Here is an 18,816-nt window from a genome sequence, read left to right as displayed (position 1 = left end):
GTAGCTCATGTTCTTACCGACATGGTATAAAATGATCTGTTCCTGGTTGTATAATTATGTAGTCAGTTACATACTGGGCACAGTCCAGTCTTACATTTCACTAAGGAAGCAGAAAATCTGTGAAGACAAACTCTGTTTAGCATGGTATATTAGAAATCACTCCAGAAATTCGGTTCAGAGGACTGCATGCTGAACCATGGGAGGGACATTACTGAAGAGAAGGGTTGATGGTATCTCCAAAGATATCACAGACCCTGGGATCTGCTGTGTTCCACAATGGATCACTGCCTGGACTGGAGATGCTGCCATTATAAATTGACAACGTAGTGTTTTGTTTCTTTTTAAATGATAAAAACTAGGTGGTAAAAAGTGAGGAGCACATTCATTCATTTTATAAATTCCTATTGAACATCTACTATGTGTCAGGAACTGTACAAAAATACAGCAACGAACAAGACTGACCCCTTGCCTTCATAGAGCCTTTCTCAGGTCAAATAGTCGGGATTAGTAGACACTTTGTGAGAGTGATTTATCAGTGTATCATTAAAAAAAAATTAAAAATAAAAACCCTAAAATCTTCCTATACTTCTATTCTCATTCATTTCTTCCTGAACAATTTTCTTAGACTCACACAGTAGGGAGAGGGGCCATGACGAGTTGTGGTGGCCCCAGGGCTGTGGGAGCCTGGCTGGAGTGGGGAGGCTGTCCATACAGGGGAGCACTGATCTGGTACAGAAAGTCAGAGCCTGAATGAATTAAGAAGAGAATCCACATGGAGACAAGGGGTGAGGAAGAGTGTGTCATATAGCAAAATCACATCTAGAAATTTATTTTAAGAAAATAAACATCAAGCAAACTGTGCCAAATATCTACATGCAAAAGTGTTGCTCACACAATCTATAATAATAAAAGTGTAATATGCAAATGAACTGAATGGCTGAACAGTTGAATGACCATCCAGACAACCACGCTATGACACCCACTGGCACCAGGCCAGCCAAGGCAGGTGCCATGTGATTGGTGGTGGGCTCCACTATCACCCCGTGATTATCCCACAGAGGGAAGCCCAGGCCACTGACCGGTGGGTGGTGGCGGGTGGACAGGGCCTCCCTCTGCATGGGCAATCCATCATGGAGCCCTGTGATGGATTGCCCCAAAGAGGGAGGCCCAGGCAATGGGTGGGTAGGACTTCCCTCTGCAGGTGACCCATCATGGGTCTCCTGGACTGTGAGAGGGCACAGGGTGGGCTAAGGGACAACCCCCTCCCCAGTGCATGAATTTTGTGCACCAGGCTTCTAGTCATTTATAATAACTAAATCTGGAAACAATTCAAATGACCAACCAGATAACAAATAATTAGGGAGCCCAAATAGATTTACATGTATGAATATTTATTAAAATGGCTGGGGTGCCATTAAAGATAAATGGGGAAAGAAAAAGCATGTCAGAAATCATTAGTTCCCCATTTGAAAAAGAAATCAGATCCCAATTTCACACAATTCACAAAAATCACTTTCTGGAGGACCTAAGCATGAAAGTCAAAACTAATTTTAAATGTTAGAAAAAAATAAGAAGAAATGTCTTCATGAATTCAAAGTATGGAGAGTGGGTTCCTAAGATACAAAAGTTCCCACCATAAGGAAAAGGACTGATAACTTTTGCAACATTAAAATTAAGAACTTTTTTTTTTTTTATCAAAAGATCCCATAAAGCAAGTGAAAACACAAGTCAAAAGCTGATAGATAATGTTTTCAATTTTTATAACTGACAAATAATTCCTCAAAAAAGTTAAGGATAATACTAACAACCCAACAAGCAAACAGGCAAAATATACTAGTATGAACAGGTATTTTACAAAGGAGAAAACAAATGAGTCAGAGAAAACAAATTAAGTCTAACAGAAGTACCACTTGTTAAACACTAGGTTGGCAGAGTTTTTTTTGTTGTTTTTTGTTGTTGTTGTTGTTGTTGTTGTTGTTGTTTTAACTCTAACAGCACCAAGAGCTCTTATGTGCTGCTTCTGGAGTGTAATTTGACACAACTAACTAGAAAAGCAATTTGGATTAATCTTGCAAAGTTGAAGATGCACTGGCCTTACTACCCAGTGATCCCAGAGGCACTTGCACAGACGCACCAGAGGCAGGTAAGTGCAAGAATGTTCTTAGCCATGTGGACTGTGTTGAATAGTGTCCTCCTAAAATTTATATCCTCCCCAGAGCCTCAGAATGTGGCCTTATTTGGAAATAAAGTAGTTGCAAATATAGTTATTTAAGTTAAGATGAGATCATGCTTGAAAAGAGTAGGCCCTTAATTCAGTAAGACTATTTTCCTTATAAGCAGAGAAGAAAAGATAGAAACACACACAGGCAATGGAGGCAGCGGCATTGTGGTATGAGTTTACAGGCCAAGGAACACTGAGGATTGCTGGCAACACTGAGGCTAAGAGAAAGGCTCCCCTCGAGCCTTCAAAAAGAGTGTATGGCCTGCCAACACCTTGATTTGGCACTAGTCTCTAAAACTATGAAAGGAAAATTTTCTGCTGTGTAAAGCCATCCAAATTGTGGTATTATGTTATGGCTGCCCTGGGAAACTAATACATTGTATTGTTTATAGTGGCAGGAAAGTGGAAATAAGCAAATAAATAAGTAAACTGCAGAATATTCATATAATGGAAAACTACACAACTGTGAAAATAAATAAACACGTCAACATGGAGAACAACTTTCCTCTTTCTAGTCACTTATTAAAAATCTGCTCTCTCTCCGGGACCCATTTCAAGTCCCACCCACTATAATGGCTACCATGTGCCAACTTCTGCTTTGTTCCAGGCATCATACATGGCCTCGCTTGCCTTATCTCTAATCTCGACAACAATCCTTTGTGTTAGATATTATTAGCCTCATTGAGAAAAGAAAAAAGCAACAGGCTAAGCCATTGAATGACTAACCCTGACTCCGCGATCTACATCCTTTCTGTCTTTGGCTCAGATCCTTGAAACTGGTCCCCACAAAACTGCAGCTAACTGGAAAAATAATACCACTTTGGGGTGTGTAGTAATTAACGTGGCTCTTGATGATCTTCAATCCACAAGTATTGCTTTCTAAATACCTCAGGTCCGATACAGTAGTTCTCCCCCTATCCACAGAGGGATATATTCCAAGACCCCCAGTGGGTGCCTGAGACCAAAGATATTACATACCTGTGATAAAGTTTAATTTATGAATTAGGAACAGTAAGAGATTAACAACAGTAACTAAGAATAATCATGACAAAATATTGTAATGACAGTTATGTGAATGTGGTATCTCTCTCCAAATGTCTTGTACTCCGCTCACTTTTTCTCTTAGGATTTCTGTTAGGACCATTATTAATTTTTTTAAAAACCTGGCCAGGGTGGCTCTGTTGGTAGGGGTGTCATCCCACACGCTAAAAGGTCTTGGGTTTGATTTACGTCAGAACACTCACCTGGGCTGTCGGTTCAATCTCCAGATCCTAGTGGGCACTTACGCAGGAGGCAATGGAAGATGTTTGTCTTTCACATCGACTCTCTCTCTTCTCTCTCTCTCTCTCTCTCTCTCTCTCTCTCTCTCTCTCTCTCTGTCTCTAAAAATCTGTGAAAATATCCTCAGGTGAGGATTTAAAGTGCTTGAACGCCAGCACTGAGATATCACAACAGTCAATCTGACAACTGAGATGACTCCTAAGTAACTAAGGGGCAGGGAGCATCTACAGAGTGGGGGTGTAAAGACGTGCAGACACTGGGTGAAGGGATGGTTCACATCTCAGGCCAGACATCATGAGATTTCACCATGAGAATCAGAATGTGCCATTTTAAACTTAATTTTTTTATTTCTGAAATTTTCCGTTTACAGTAAGTAGACCCAGTTGACCCTTGAACAATGTAGGGATTAGATGTGCTGACCGCTGCATAGTCAAAAATCTTTATTTAACTTTGGACTATACTATAGTCAGCACTTCACATCCACAGATTAAACCAATCATGGATCAAAATCAGTATTTTCACTTAGGTTAAAAGTCTGCTATTGAAAATGCAAAAATGCTATTTTTTTATTCATGTTTGATTGAATCTGTGTATGCAAAACCTGCAGATACTAAGGGTTGGCTGTATTTATTTCAGGGGGAGGAGGAATCCTATAGGTAGAGCCCTGCAATTCCAATTGGTTTGGTTCAAGGGTCAACTGTAATATTCTCAGAGGGTGGTTGATCTCAAGTAACTAAAATCTTGGAAAGTGAAACCACGGATAAAGAGGGACTGTATTTCATTTATATTCATCAGCTCCATAAAAATAATGGAACTGCCTTGTATGTCTCTGGCTAGTATATGAATAAAAACCTAGCAAATGTTTGTCATTCAAATGTTTATTAAATTTCTATTATGCCAAGCCCTTTACTCAGCAGCTGAATTGAATCAAATTAACTAGAGCCTGTCACATCTAGTCATTCAATGAGCAAACGGCCAAAAATATACAGAGGATGCTACTTTATGTATTTGTGTTTTCCCTTCCCAAGGACAAGCAGAGCAGACAACTTCCTGAAGCTAAAGAGAACGAGAGGACTACCCAACGTGAGCAATGATGGATCCACCTACCATCTGTGGACAAGCCGAGTTTCTGTGCTTTCTCTTTGGCATTTCTCTATGTTGTGCACCCAGCAACAGGAAAAGATTAGCAGCTTCCAGATTGCTGGGGTTTATAGACTGTGGCAGATGCAGAATAAGCAAACAGATTAATATGTATTAAATTACTGTGTTAGTCCTCATTATTTCCAAGTTCAGCACTTGTGCGTACATGTGAAAGTGGCATTTATCCATGCCCTAGCCATGGAGCCGATTAAAACTGAATCACTTTGAAAATCAGCACAGCAGTAAAAGCCAGCATCCCCAAACTATTTTTTTCTCTTTCTCCTATCCACCCCCTCAGGCACCTGAAAAATTGTTACTCGATTTAATGGCTCATCAACCTATAGCATCACATGACCCAAAAAGAATTTGGTAGGTTAAGGTTCAACACTGTTTTATTTTGCTTGCAAACATGATTTAGACATTATTTTTATCCTAGGGTTTGGACAAGAAAATGTGACTAACGAGGCCATCAGAGACACTACAGAAAGTATGCCTCATTGACTACCGAGTTTCAGGCTCTCTTGGGAATAGCAATGCCTAAAGACAGGGCCCCTAGAGAAGCAGTGCCTGGAGACAAATGTTTATCCAACCCCAAAGCACAGTGCTTCATCCTGGGGGAGGCCTCCTTAAACACAGACAGAATAGACCAGTGAGGGAGAAAAGTGTTGGCAGTGTGGGACACTTCTGAGTGTTCCAGAACCAATGACATAAATCCGGCCCCCGCAGGAATCAGGTCATCTAGTCTTTCTAGGTGTAAGGAAATGATGTAGGTTTGAATATGACTGAGCTGGGCATAAATTCTGGTTCTGCCTATGTTTAGTGATATGGACATTGACACTTAAACACTGCTCAGAATCTGTAAAATGGTGTTAATAATGCCTGCCCCAATGGGTTTGTATAAGGATAAAATATCTTTGAGAATAAAGAGGTGTCTCATAGTAGGTAAGCAATGTAGTTCTTCCTTTCTCATTTCCCTTTCCCATCACTAAATCTCTGAGACAAGTAGTGACTTCTGTTGTCTGGAACTATACATCCTATTAATTCAAACAGACTTCCTGACTGCATTCATCCTTTATTACTTGCAACGTTCCATGTGACTTCTAAGATTATAATTATTTCTTTTATAAACATAACCTTCTCATCCCTCATAACTCAATGAAAATACCATGAAAACTATTTTCAGGCACCATAATGACATGAAACTTTATGAACTTATCTAAAACTAGAGGCCTGGTGCATGAATTCATGCTTCGGGAGGTGGTCCCTCAGGGTGACCTGCAGGTATCAGGCCCCAGCTCACACCCCCAGCCTCACAGTCCTGCAGCCCTACCTGGCACCCTGCTTTGGCCTGGCGCCACCCCTTCACCTGTTCCACCAACTCTCCTGTGGGGCAATGAATCAGGGCCCAGCTCTCTCCTCCCCGCCCCCCACCCCTCCCTCAGTGCCTGGGAGCTGGGCGGTGGAACTGCCCCCCACTACTACCACTGGTTGCCATCTGTGGGGCAATCAGCAAGGCAATTAGGCCCCCACTCTCACCCGCCTTGGCCTGGCACTACCTGCTCACCTGCTCCACCATCCCACCACAGCCCTACTCTCATCGGGGCCCATCAGGGCTAGCAGTGCTTCCAATGCTGCCCATTGGCAGCACTGCATCGCTGACACCCACCCTGTTCCACACCACCTCCTGGTGATCAGTGCCAGTGGTCGAACTCCCGATCTCCCAGTCGAACGACCACTCAAGGGGACAATTTGCACATTAGGCTTTTATTATATAGGATGTTTCAAGCAAAGAAAAAGAAACTGTTCAAAAGTCACATGCATATAACATTAATATAATATATTATAACAACTAATTAATACTAGAGTATACAACCATGTAGTCTTCTTTGGGGCAATTTAGAATAAAACGGGTCTAGTAATACTTAATGTCGTTTTTAACATTCGTTTAAAATCTTGCTTGGCGTTGACTTGTATTGACATAACCTTCAAACACATGGTATCTACAGAACGTGTGAAGTGCAATTAACAAGTTTTGCTTGAAAAAGTTTGTGTTTGGTTTGGTTTTTGTTGCAAAACTGGGGCTAAGAAGATGGCGGATGAAGAGCATATTCGGCACTGCATGCTTCACGAGTTCCAATTAGGAAGAAAAGCAAGTGAGGCTGCAAAAAACATCTGTAGTGCTCTTGGTCAAGATGCAGTTAGCGCCAAAAAATGCCAGCGTTGGTTTGAGAAATTTCGCGAGGGAAATTTTTCGTTAGATGACAAGAGTGGTCGAGGCCGTGTGTCCAATTTTGATCAAGAAGCTCTTCAAGCTCTTTTGGTGCAAAATCCTCAAATTACCCAACAAGAGCTTGCGACAACTTTAAATTGTTCGCAAAAAAACAATTTCCAATCAATTGCGTGCACTTGGCAAAGTCCAAAAGTTTGGAAATGGGTTCCTCATGAGTTGACCGACAACAACCGTAATCAAAGAGTCACAATTTGCAGTTCGCTCCTCTCTCGTCAAAACCGTTTGCCGTTTTTAGAGCAAATTGTTACCGGAGATGAAGAATGGGTGCTGTATGTTAATTTGAAAAGGCAGCCTCAATGGTTGGACAAAAATGAGGCTCCGCAGCCCACGCCAAAACCTGACTTGCATGCGAAAAAAGTGATGTTGTGTGTTTGGTGGAATTTTAAAGGAATTCTTCATTATGAACTTTTACCATCTAACCAAACCATTACAAGTGCAGTGTATAGTGCCCAATTGGAAAGGTTAGCCCAAGCTTTAAGAGAAAAAGAACCCGCGCTGATTAATCGGAAGGGCGTAATTCTTCACCACGATAACGCACGACCGCATACTGCAAGAATCACTGCTGAAAAACTGCGCCAGTTGGAATGGGAAGTTCTCCCTCAACCTGCATATTCTCCTGATATTGCCCCTTCCGATTACCATTTGTTTCGTTCTTTGCAAAACTTTCTTCTTGGAAAAAAATTTAATAATGAAGAATGCCTCAAAAATGCATTGACCGAATTTTTTGCATCAAAATCACAAGAATTTTACAACAGAGGGATTAAAATGCTTCCTGAGCGTTGGGCACAAGTAGTAGAAAACAACAGCAACTATATTGTTGATTAAATTTTGTTGTCTTATTTAAATAAATTCGATTTAAGAAAGTATTAGAAAACGACATTAATTATTACTAGACCTAATATACTACCTGCAACTATGAGGTTTTTCACACTTGAGTTTATCCTACTTGCCTGTTACCTATGAATTATGTCACTCTTCTGAGACATTAAGGAAACATATTGGGTTGAACCCCATGAATTTGCTGATATTTGGGCATTGCTTACTGAAACAGCAATCTCATAAAAGTTTAACTTGATAGAACCAGGCCAGGGATAAAGGAATTAAATCAGAACAGACCCTGAGAAACCGTGGTTGGGCTGCTCCCAAGCCCATGGAGACTTTGGTTCCCCAACACCAGGTTGCCATGTTATTGCTGGCATACATAATCTGGCCAGCTTGACATTGTTATTTGGATTCTCTCCCCACTAGAAGGGCTTACCCAGTAGATGCATAATTATGACCGCCGTAAAAGGCAGTGATGGAAGGGTTAAAACCATTATCTCCACAAATAGAGGACAGCAGGCTAGATTAGCAGAATTCCTACAACCCTCCACCTTGTGAGCAACATTTCCTCTTAGGGAGTTGTCATCCCATCCTGAAGCCATTAGCCAACTTAGAAAGGTTAATGGGAGATTTTAGTGAAAGGAATATTTTTACGAAGTTGGTGTTCCTGAGAATCAGGATATAAGAACATAAGAGGACCATGAGTATGGCATCACCAATAACAAGGCTCTACACCCAACTCATTTCACATGTAGGACACTGTGGTGCTGTAAAGTGTTTCATCCAGTTCTTCGGGGATGGGCCAACCAACAAGAAGCAGACATAATTCCAGACTTGCTCCCTAATCCCTCAAAATTGTCTTGCAAACTAAAAATGTGTTTGAATTCTCTTTTATTTTTATTTTTATTTTTATTTTTATTTTTATTTTTAGAAACCCAAGGCATGAAATTCATGCAAGGGTAGGCCTTCCTTCCCCAGGCTGCCGGCTGCACAGCCCCAGCTCTCGCAGCCCCATACCTGGCCCCCACCCCCCACCTGCACTCACATTGACCTGGCACTGCCTTCATCTGCCACCACACACTCCCAGTTTCCTGGTTCTGCAGAGTCCCCTGCCTCCCTTGATCCATCGCCCAACCGAGGGTGACCTGAGCCCTCTCTTTGGGGCAATTGTGGAGGCCCTCGATTGATCGCCCTGCCACCCAGTGGGCTGGGCCTCCCTCTGCAGGATGATTGTGGGGTGATGGCAGCCCCCCCACACACACATACACACACCAATCACATGGCACCTGCTTTGGCTGGCCTGGTACCAATGCGTGTCATAGTGTGCTCCTCCAGAAGGCCATCCAGACAGTCGTTCTGCTCTTCAGTCATTCAGTCAATTTGTGTATTACACTTTTATTATTATAGATTGGAAGCCTAGCATGCAAAATTGTGTATCCTTACCCACCCGCGCAGACTCATTGTGCTCAATCCGCCCACCAGAGCCATCATTGATTGTTACAGCATTAGGGCCACTGGGTTTTTATCATATAAACTAGATGCCCAGTGCACAAGATTTGTGCATGGGGGGGGCGAGGGGGAGGGTGGTAGGATTCCCTCAGCCCAGCCTGCACACTCTACAATCTGGAATCCCCCGGGGGATGTCTGACTGCTGGCAGTCTGACATTCCTCTCACAATCCAAGATGACTGGCTTTTAACTGCTCACCTGCCTGCCTGCCTGATTGCCCCAAACTTCCCCCTGCTGGCCTGGTTACCCCTAACAGCCCCTCCTGCCAGCCTAGTCATCCCCAACTGCCTCCCCACTGACCTGGTCACCCCTACCCCCACACACACTGGCCTGGTCACTCCCAACTGCACCCCATGCTGGCTTGGTTGCCCCTGACTGCCCCCCACCAGCCTGGTTGCCCCTTACTATCACCTCTGCTGGCCTGGTCAACCCCAACTGTCTCCCCCCCTGTGAGCCTGGTCACCCCTCTCTGCTAGCCTGGTTGGCCCTCACTGTCCCCCCCTACAGGCCTGGTTGCCCCCAACTGGCCTCACTGTGGGCCTGGTCACCCCACACGGCCTGCTGCTCAGTTGTTTGGAAGTCCCTCACTAAACCCCCTGCAGGCTGGTCACCCCACGTAGCCTGTGCAGTTGTCTGTTCAGTTGCAATGGTCACTTAGGCTTTTATATATATATAGAGAGAAAATCTGTATAATTTAGCTATACAATATTCTGACTTGGTAATACAATCAGACTAATAAGATTGTCTAACACAAACCACTCCCCATTTGGAAATCTGTATGCTTGAAAATTGAGAACAATACTTCCCACTGAGATCTATCAAAAACCTAGCTGTGACAAATTAGTTCCCTAGTCCAGAGAAGGGGAAACTGCCCTGCCAAAACTCCCTCATTCCTGAGGAGTACCCTAGAGATATGGAGAAGCTGGATGTGTCAGATAACATTTACAATACACCTCATTATTTGTCCACATTTGTATAGAGTTTTTGTGTATTTTTTTAATTAAGAATTATTTTTGAGAGCCTTCTGTGTTTAGGTCAGTATAGTGGAATGCATTTTTCCCTGTTGATGGTCACACTGGGGGGTCTTTGGTAATATAACTTAATTATGGACACAAGAGACTCTGAGTATAATCACACTCAAGTTTTTCTAGGAGGCAGTCATCCTTGGTAATTGGGAAAGTCTGAAGGCTCAGATTTAGCCTGAATGCAAGACTAGTGAGTTACTATCCTTCACCCACATCTTCCCAGCAATCCATGGAGCTGAACCCCCAGCTCTATCCAGTGGATTTGGAAGGGAAAAGATGGAATAGGATTGCTAAGAGTTCAAAATGAAGGCCAAACATAGAAAAAGAAAGAACAATGAGTGGCAGCAGCCTGGGGACCTGAGTGTGGACCAGAAGGATTAAAGACACTGGAGGACAATGGAGGCCCATGAGAAAGGTTCTCTGATGGTCCAGAGAAGCCCGAAGAGGAACGGAGGATAAAGATCCAGATATACCATTAAGGAGCCGTTTGGGCATGTTGACTAAAGTCCAGGAGCCACTCCCAAATACCTCCTAAAGTGGACTCTGAATGAATCACAGGGGACACCTTGACATTGAGGTGAAGAGCCATGTGTGTGTGTGTGTGTGTGTGTGTGTGTGTGTGTGTGTGTGTGTCTTTCTCTAGATTCTACCCTTCTAGGCTATTTGTTTTGCCCATCCTCTTGACCTTATGTAAATACTTGCTCAGTAAGACTTTTTATTTTGTAATGGACTCCACAGTTGTGCCATTCCAGTGTTCATGTGCATTCACTATTTAACTTATTTAGCACTCATTTAACACTAAGTGCTGGGTGTTAGGGACAGCGCAGTAAAGTGGACAGACAAGGTTTGTCACACATGGAGCTTACCAATATGAGATAACTAATAAGTGAACAAATTCATTAAGATTATGTCAAGTTCTCTGAATAAGCAGAGTGATGCAATTGAAGAGAACTTGGATGGAAGGATGACATTGGACTAGGTGGTCAAGGAAGACCTCTCTAAGGAGGCGATATTAAGGAGACATCTGATTGACAAAAAGGAGCTGCCCGAGAAAAAAACATTCCAGTAAGCAGAATGATGCTGATGCAAGTACATATGAAAAAAACACACAACAGCAGCAACATGCCTGTGTGGCTGTAAAGCAGGAACAAGGGAGAGACAAGGGGATCCTATGGGGGAAGGGGTTACATAGGGTCTTCTGAAAATGAGATAACATGGGTTGTTTTGGGCTCTTTTTCCTAAGTCCATGTATGCCATGGAAAGTTCTCAGCAAGAAAAGGAATGATCCCACCTTTTTAAAAGATCTCTGTTCTGCCCTTTTTAGGTGATACTTACCAAAGGCCAAGGATAGAGGATGGTGACTCAGACTAGAGTGATAGCAACAGAAAGGGAGAGAAGGAACAGATACGAGACATCGTTGGCTTATAAATGACTTGCTAATGACCTAGACCTGGGGAAGTGGGAAATAATAAGGGCAGAAGAAAAAAGTTTATAGCAAAGAATGTCAAATAATTCACTGTAAACTAAACATTTCAGCTAAACTTTGACATTTCACCTACATCATGAGAATCTCTAAATACATAGCAAATATGGAGTTTGTTTCATGTTTAAGTTTTTTTTTTTCTTTATATAACAGATATAGACATATCAGTGGTATCTCCTTCAAATCAGGCACCTTGGATGACTGTATACTTATTTCAGTTAGAACCAATGTGTTCTCAGAGCTCACCTACTTATATAGACCAAAAAGATCATGTTTCCTTACTAATCCAAATTGCCATGACTCTGAGGCCAAATGAATGACTTGAGTAACCTTCTCCCATGGACATTTTGGAGAATGACTGAGAGATGTTGGATATGACATCCATCACTTCCAATAGACACTTGTCATCCTTCCAGCCATGCTGACCCCAAGCTCTGCCAGTCCCCTTGAACAAGCTGGAACCTGGTTCTCCAGGCTGCTTGGCCCTCCTCACAGCAAGGTACTCCAAGTGCAGACACCAGAGAGCACAGCACAGTGAGAAACACTTACATCTAACATTTTACTGGACACTCAGAGTTGACACAATCACAACTCAGGGAAATATTCACGTGCTTATTAAAAGTGGTTATTCTACAATATTATTGACTATATTCCCTAAGCTGTAATTTGCATCCCTGTGACTATCTGAAACTAATACAGAATAATGTAGACTCTAATTGAAAAATAAAAAAATTTTAAAGTGATTACTCAGGAGCAGGGGTGGGAACGTCCAGCCCAGAGCCACATAAGGCCCGTGAAATCATTTGGTCTGGCCTTGCCAAGGCAACTGCAGGTGGGACTCAAATTCAATAAATCTAGGAGCTTTTTTCACAGCGACATAAATTTATATTAAGCAGATTAGGTTAAGTGAATAGTGTTATAAATATCCAAATGGCCTTCAGCAGAAAAAAAAAGTTCCCCATTCCTACTCGAGAGGTTCACAGTGCAAAAGCCAAACTCAGGCCTCTGCCCTGCTCAGCCTCCTCACAACTAATCTGCAGGACTCTTTCCAATTCTTGAATCCAGTTTTAGCCCCACATCTCCAGGCTACCATGGCAGGCTTGCTTAGTTTCTCCCCAAAATGACTAGAAAGGGGAGCTTCCCCTTCCTATAAGAGGAACCCTGGCCAGTTTTGCTCAATGGATAGAGCCCCCACCTGCAAGCTGAATGGTCTCAGGTTTGATTCTGTTGGAGGGCACGCACCTCAGTTGCAGGCTTGATCCCAGGCCCTGGTTGGGGCCTGTGTGGGAGGCAACCAATCGATGTGTCTCTCTCATATTGATGTTTCTTTCCCCCCTCCCTTCCACTCTCTCTAAAAATCAATGGGAAAATATCATTGGGTGAGGATTAAAACAAACAGACAACAAACTTTTTTTTCCAAATATATTTTTATTGATTTCAGAGAGGAAGGGAGAGGGAAAGAGAGATAGAAACTCAATGATGAGAGAGAATCATTGATTGGTTGCCTCCTGCATGCCCCACACTGGGGATCAAGCCCATAACCTGGGCATGTGCCCCTGACTTGAACTGAACCTGGGCCCCTTCAGTCCACAGGCTGACACACTATCCATTGAGCCAAACCAGGTAGGGTGATAAGAAAAATGTTTGTTTGTTTGTTTGTTTGTTTGTTTAAAAAAAAAAAAAGAGGAACCAAAGAAAGGGAGTGGATTGGAAAATCACCAACGATATTTTCATTGAGTTTAGAGAGAGAAAAGGAGAGAGAGAAAAACATTCATGGGAGAGAGAAACATCCATCGGCTGCCTTTCACACACGCCCCAACCATTGGTCCGGGGACTGGGAATCAAACCCATAAACTTTCAGTGTGCAGGATGTACTCAGGGCATGGCTGAACATGGTTTAATTTTTATTCCCAGCCTTTCCCCAATATGATGAGGAGGTCAGGCTACCTTCTGGGTTTTGCTATATTCTTAAACAAATAAATTAGCAAAATATGCCTGCAGACACACACAATGTCAAATCAAGCACTAATTTCTAAACCCATATTTAGAGAGGCTGCAAGGATAATGTCCTACTAAAACTATACTCAATTTTATTCACTAAAACAAACATCACATCTCAGCCTGAATACCTAGGGTCAATTGATGATGAGTTTCATTACACAAATGATTGATCTTGGACAAACCAGAGTGCTTTTTCTGCTGATTTTTCCCAAATGAAGGAAATCTGCCACCACAGTGAGTTGATTTCCCAGCCTCTAGTAATTCTCAGGAACATTTAAAGAACAGTTCCATTCTTTTAAAAAAATTATTTTTCCACTGGGCATCACTACACAATGATGCAGTCATGGCTTAAAATATTTTGAAAATTCCTCCTTTGGAATTACCTCCAGAGCCAAGAGCACATTCTTTTAAAATAATCTCAATGGTCATAAATCCTTATACCAAGAAGTTGCATTTGATTCTTAATACTAACCAAAAGTAATTGAAAATAGAGTTGCTGAATATTGGTGATCAAATTGGTAACACTGCTTTGGTATAAAACAAAATGTAATTTCTAACTATTAGGCAATCTTTGTTTTGTGGGTCATAAAGTATCTCTGAAGGCCATTCACTCAACTTTTTATTTTTTACATTTTTACTCTGTGTCAGGTTACTGTATGGGGCACAAACCCAGAAAATAACTAGTGACAGTGTGAAATGAGAATATTTACAATGGTAACATATATAAAACCTCAAGAATCTTTGCATATCACAATCTAGCAGAAATACACAATATAAAAATAAACACTCTAAGAAAAACTAAGAGGAGCTGAGCAAAGTGTTTCAAAAAAAGTTTTAAGCAAACATGTATCACAGTAATTAGAGTTTTCCTCATGGCTAGTTAGAAGGCCACATTTATTCAGATATATTTGTTGAGGCACCTACTCTGTTACTTTATAATCATACTTCAGAATAAAGAGGCATGAACTTGATTTCACCCCCAGAGTTAGGGTAGTAGGCCCAAACAAGATGCTACTTTTGCCTTTGCTTCTTGACCTTTTCTTGCCTCATAACACACTTTTAGTTACGATCTTGGGCTTTCTCAGAGCAAAAGCCTCTTGGCTGCCATGCACTATAGTTATTTAGGAAATCCCTTATGACTTCCAAAACATTCATATGTTTTTCCTGGAATAATATTGAACACATTTATATGCAATAGCATTTTCCTGCCCCATGCATGTTTATAAACCCCGAAGTACTTTGCCTAAAACCAATCCCCACTGTTTCATGGTGTTGCAGTGGCTGTTGAACAGCACCCTATTATTAAAGGCCCGCACCCTGGCAGGGAAGGGAGGCTCCTAAGTATTGGCCGCAGAGTGAAGGCAAAAACAAATGTGGCTGCTCCAAATGCAACTCCAGCAGGAATCCATGACTGTGGAATAAAGAGTATCTTGGGGGTTTGGGTGGCAGATTTTATAGTCAAGCCTCCATTTTATATTTCCCCAAAAATCTGAAACACCAATTGCTTCTCTAGGGTTTCTCCAAAGCCCTTTCCCAGGACAAGCCAGAAGGAGTAATGAGCTGAGAGATTTCAGCAGTGGCACCGGCATGAACTTGGACTGTCATTTTTCATTTTTCATCCAAATTGTCTCCTGGATTTCTAAATTAAACACTAGGAAGAGAAGAAATAAAATAATACAGCAACTGTGGAAGTCACAGCTCTCTGGCTCTAGGTGGTGAAATGTTCACTAGGCGAGCAGGGTACCTATATGCTTATGAATCAAGAAGCAGAGAGTAGAAAGGAATTTGAGTCATATCAGAATTTCACCTAGACTACCAACTTTTCTTTGACTTGCTCCATAAATATTCTGCTATAAACTTTCAAAGTTTATAGGAACCTTAAGACTTATAAATAGGTTGAGTAACTGGAAACCAATGACTGATACCTACCATAGGGATCTTGATTTTATTTTAAGATTCCATTGAACAGAATGCATTTCACCTAGGATTCCATGAAAGGACACACTTCTCTCTCAGTTGCAGTTGTGGCTCTACAGGGAGTTAAGAAAAGTGGCTTCCACTTATCAACTTCAGTTGGTTTGGGGCCTCTCTCCACAACTCAGAACTGGAGCTTTCATGGCTCGTGCACTTAGAGTTCGTGTCTGGTGGCTTGCTGTTTGAACTCTCATCCCAAAGAGACCCAGTGGCCAGGATCCAGGATGCTGGCATCATGCCCATATACCCCAAAGCAGAGAAGGCCCTGCTTTTTGTGTCCCAATCTTGTCCTACTGCATTCTGGGTATAACAGGCCTCTGGCTTTAAGAGGAAGTGTTTCCAAGGTGCCCTTCGCCAAGCTGCGGCTTGTATGTGTGCCTAAGAAATATGCATGAGTGTCTTCAGGTTTTCAGTGACCTGAATTTTATTGCCTTTTGAACTAATTATTCTGATTTCCAAATCTTATAAAAATACATAGCACTATGCTTATCAGTCTAGACAAGCTTAATTCTTCTCTATATTTGGCTACATTTGTTCTAATGATTGAAGTGTGTGTGTGTGTGTGTGTGTGTGTGTGTGTGTGTGTTTTCTTCAGTAATAAAGAATGTCTATATTAAAGTTTGGTTCCTAAAGGTATTTGAATTGATCATAGCAGACATAGAAACACAGAAGCAAACATAGAAGCTGAATATTATAGTTCCTTTGGTTTGTAAGTTCCTTCAATGTTCAGCTTTCATTATCTTACCTCCACAGTGTAGACGTGCCTTCAACATAATTGAAACTGAAATCAGCATTAAATTGAATCAAATGTAAGGAATTAACAGAAAGTAATCCTATATAATAAAAGCCTAATATGCTAAGTGTCCAATCATCCTGTGACCGGTTGACTGTTCAATCAATCAAAGTATAATATGCCAATGATATGCTAAGGCTGCTCAACCACTTGCTATGACATGCACTGACCACCAGGGAGCAGAAACTCTGACCGGTAGGTTAGCTTGCTGCTGGGGTTCAGCCATTAAGGACTGAGTGAGATGGGCCAGACATGCCCTGGAGCCCTCCCATAGCCCCTCTCTAGTCCTTACCATGCACCAGCGGGGTTCCTGAGCCTGGCCTGTGTCCTCTCACAATCCGGAAGCCCTCAGGGGATGTTGTAGAACTGGTTTTGGTCCGAATCCCAGAGGTCACACCCCTTGGGAGGGTGCCAGATTCAGGGCTTACACCTGGCAAGCCTCTCCTGATCAGGATTGATTAGGCGCTAGCCTGCAGCAGGCACAGTGGGTCCGGGATGAGCAGGAGTGGCAGGTAGGAGCTGCAGGCAGCATTGGACTGTGGGTTTCAGCCCAATTCCTGCAGGCCACCCTGAGGTACCCCACCCAGGCATAAATTCGTACACCAGGCCTCTAGTTATCACATATCAGAATACAATTACCCATTTGGTAAAGCTTTGGTAGAGAGGAGCCTCATTTTGAACATAAAACCCCAATATATATGCAGATTCATGCACCAGTGGGGTCCCTTGGCCTGTTCTGTGGCTCTCCAACATCCCCTGAGGGGTCCTGGATTGTGAGAGGGTTCAGGCTAGGCTGAGGGACCCCACGGGTGCATGATCGGGGCCAGGGAGGGACTGCAGGAGGGCTTCAGGGCACATCCAGCCTGTCTCACTTAGTCCTGATCGGCAGGATCCCAGCAGCAAGCTAACTTACTGGTTGGAGTGTCTGCCCCGGGATGGTCAGTGAATATCATAACTACTGGTCGAAAAGTCAAATGGTCACTTAGGCTTTTATATAGATAGATTGGAGATAGTTTTATACATTACAAAATAATCTCCCTTGTTAGGAAGGAATCGTCACAGAATTCATTTTAGGAAGCAAAGTCACTCAGAATGGAATTGCAGTTACAAACATTTGATTTATACACAACTCTTTGTGAGTTTTTTTGTTACATTAGTAAAAGTATTTCTGTACAGGAAAATAAAACACCTTAGCCTTGTATTGATAGGAAATTTGATTACCCACTTAGACATATTGGATCTGATAGTTGCCTATTTCTGAAAATGCTTTGATTCTCTTCCCTATTCACCATTTTAGGATCTGAGCTTCCTGAAGCTTTGAAATCAAGGCCCATATAACATATATTCCTTAGGCTCTGCTATAAAATTTAGCATTAAATAAAAGGCATGCAACGATTTAACAGGGAGGGGCAGTCCAGTGTATTCTTACCAAATCCAGGATGACTTCCAGGAGGAAATGGTCTTTCTATTTTCAATCCTTTAATCTTATTATGGCCTGCCTTCCTTTGTATGTTTTATCAAAGAACCTGTCTATCTTTTGAAAACTCAGTGACTATGTTTGACTTCCTTATTTTATGTTTTGGGGGTGGGGGTGGGGATGGACACATCTCTTGAAGTATGACATATTCCATACTGGAGGTCAACTCAGTAGCACATGAAATTCGTATAATCCTCAGCTGGGTGTTTTTTTTTGTTGTTGTTGTTGTTGTTGTTTTCTTTCTTTTTAATGTAGGCAATTATTTTTGGCTCAATATGCATTTTTTACTAGGTAACTAGGACATAAATATTTTCACTTGCTTTTCTGGTTCAAGAACAAAATGGCACACCATATTCTGATGACAGGCACAGCTTGGCACCAAACTGGATCTGAGAAGAAAGATCTGAGGTGGGTCAGAGAAGCATCACCAGACTTCAGAGCCTGCTGGTCCATTGGAAAATAATCACAGAGTTTCATCTGCTGTCACCTGCCTTCACTTGTGTTCCTTTTGATAACTGCCTTCCTTTCAGGGACGACTGAATAGGAGCTATTGATTTAGTGCCTGAAGATCTCACAAGATTTAGACATGAAATGTCTGGGGTGGGGGGGTGGGGAAACCACTTCCTGTCCAGAACAGAGACCAAGTAGGGTCAGGGGCTAAATCTGCTCAATGCTTGTTGACAAGGTAACTTTGCTATTTATGAAAGGGCAGGATCAATCTGGTGAGCCAAAAACAGAGCAGAAAAATAGGTCTTTCTTCTGAAGTTCAGATGAAAATATTTTCCATGTTTCTAGGAATAA

The sequence above is a fragment of the Pipistrellus kuhlii genome, unplaced genomic scaffold (assembly GCF_014108245.1).
Source record: "Pipistrellus kuhlii isolate mPipKuh1 unplaced genomic scaffold, mPipKuh1.p scaffold_m20_p_1, whole genome shotgun sequence".
In the NCBI taxonomy this organism is placed as follows: Eukaryota; Metazoa; Chordata; class Mammalia; order Chiroptera; family Vespertilionidae; genus Pipistrellus; species Pipistrellus kuhlii.
Note: the sequence above shows the minus strand (reverse complement) of the source record.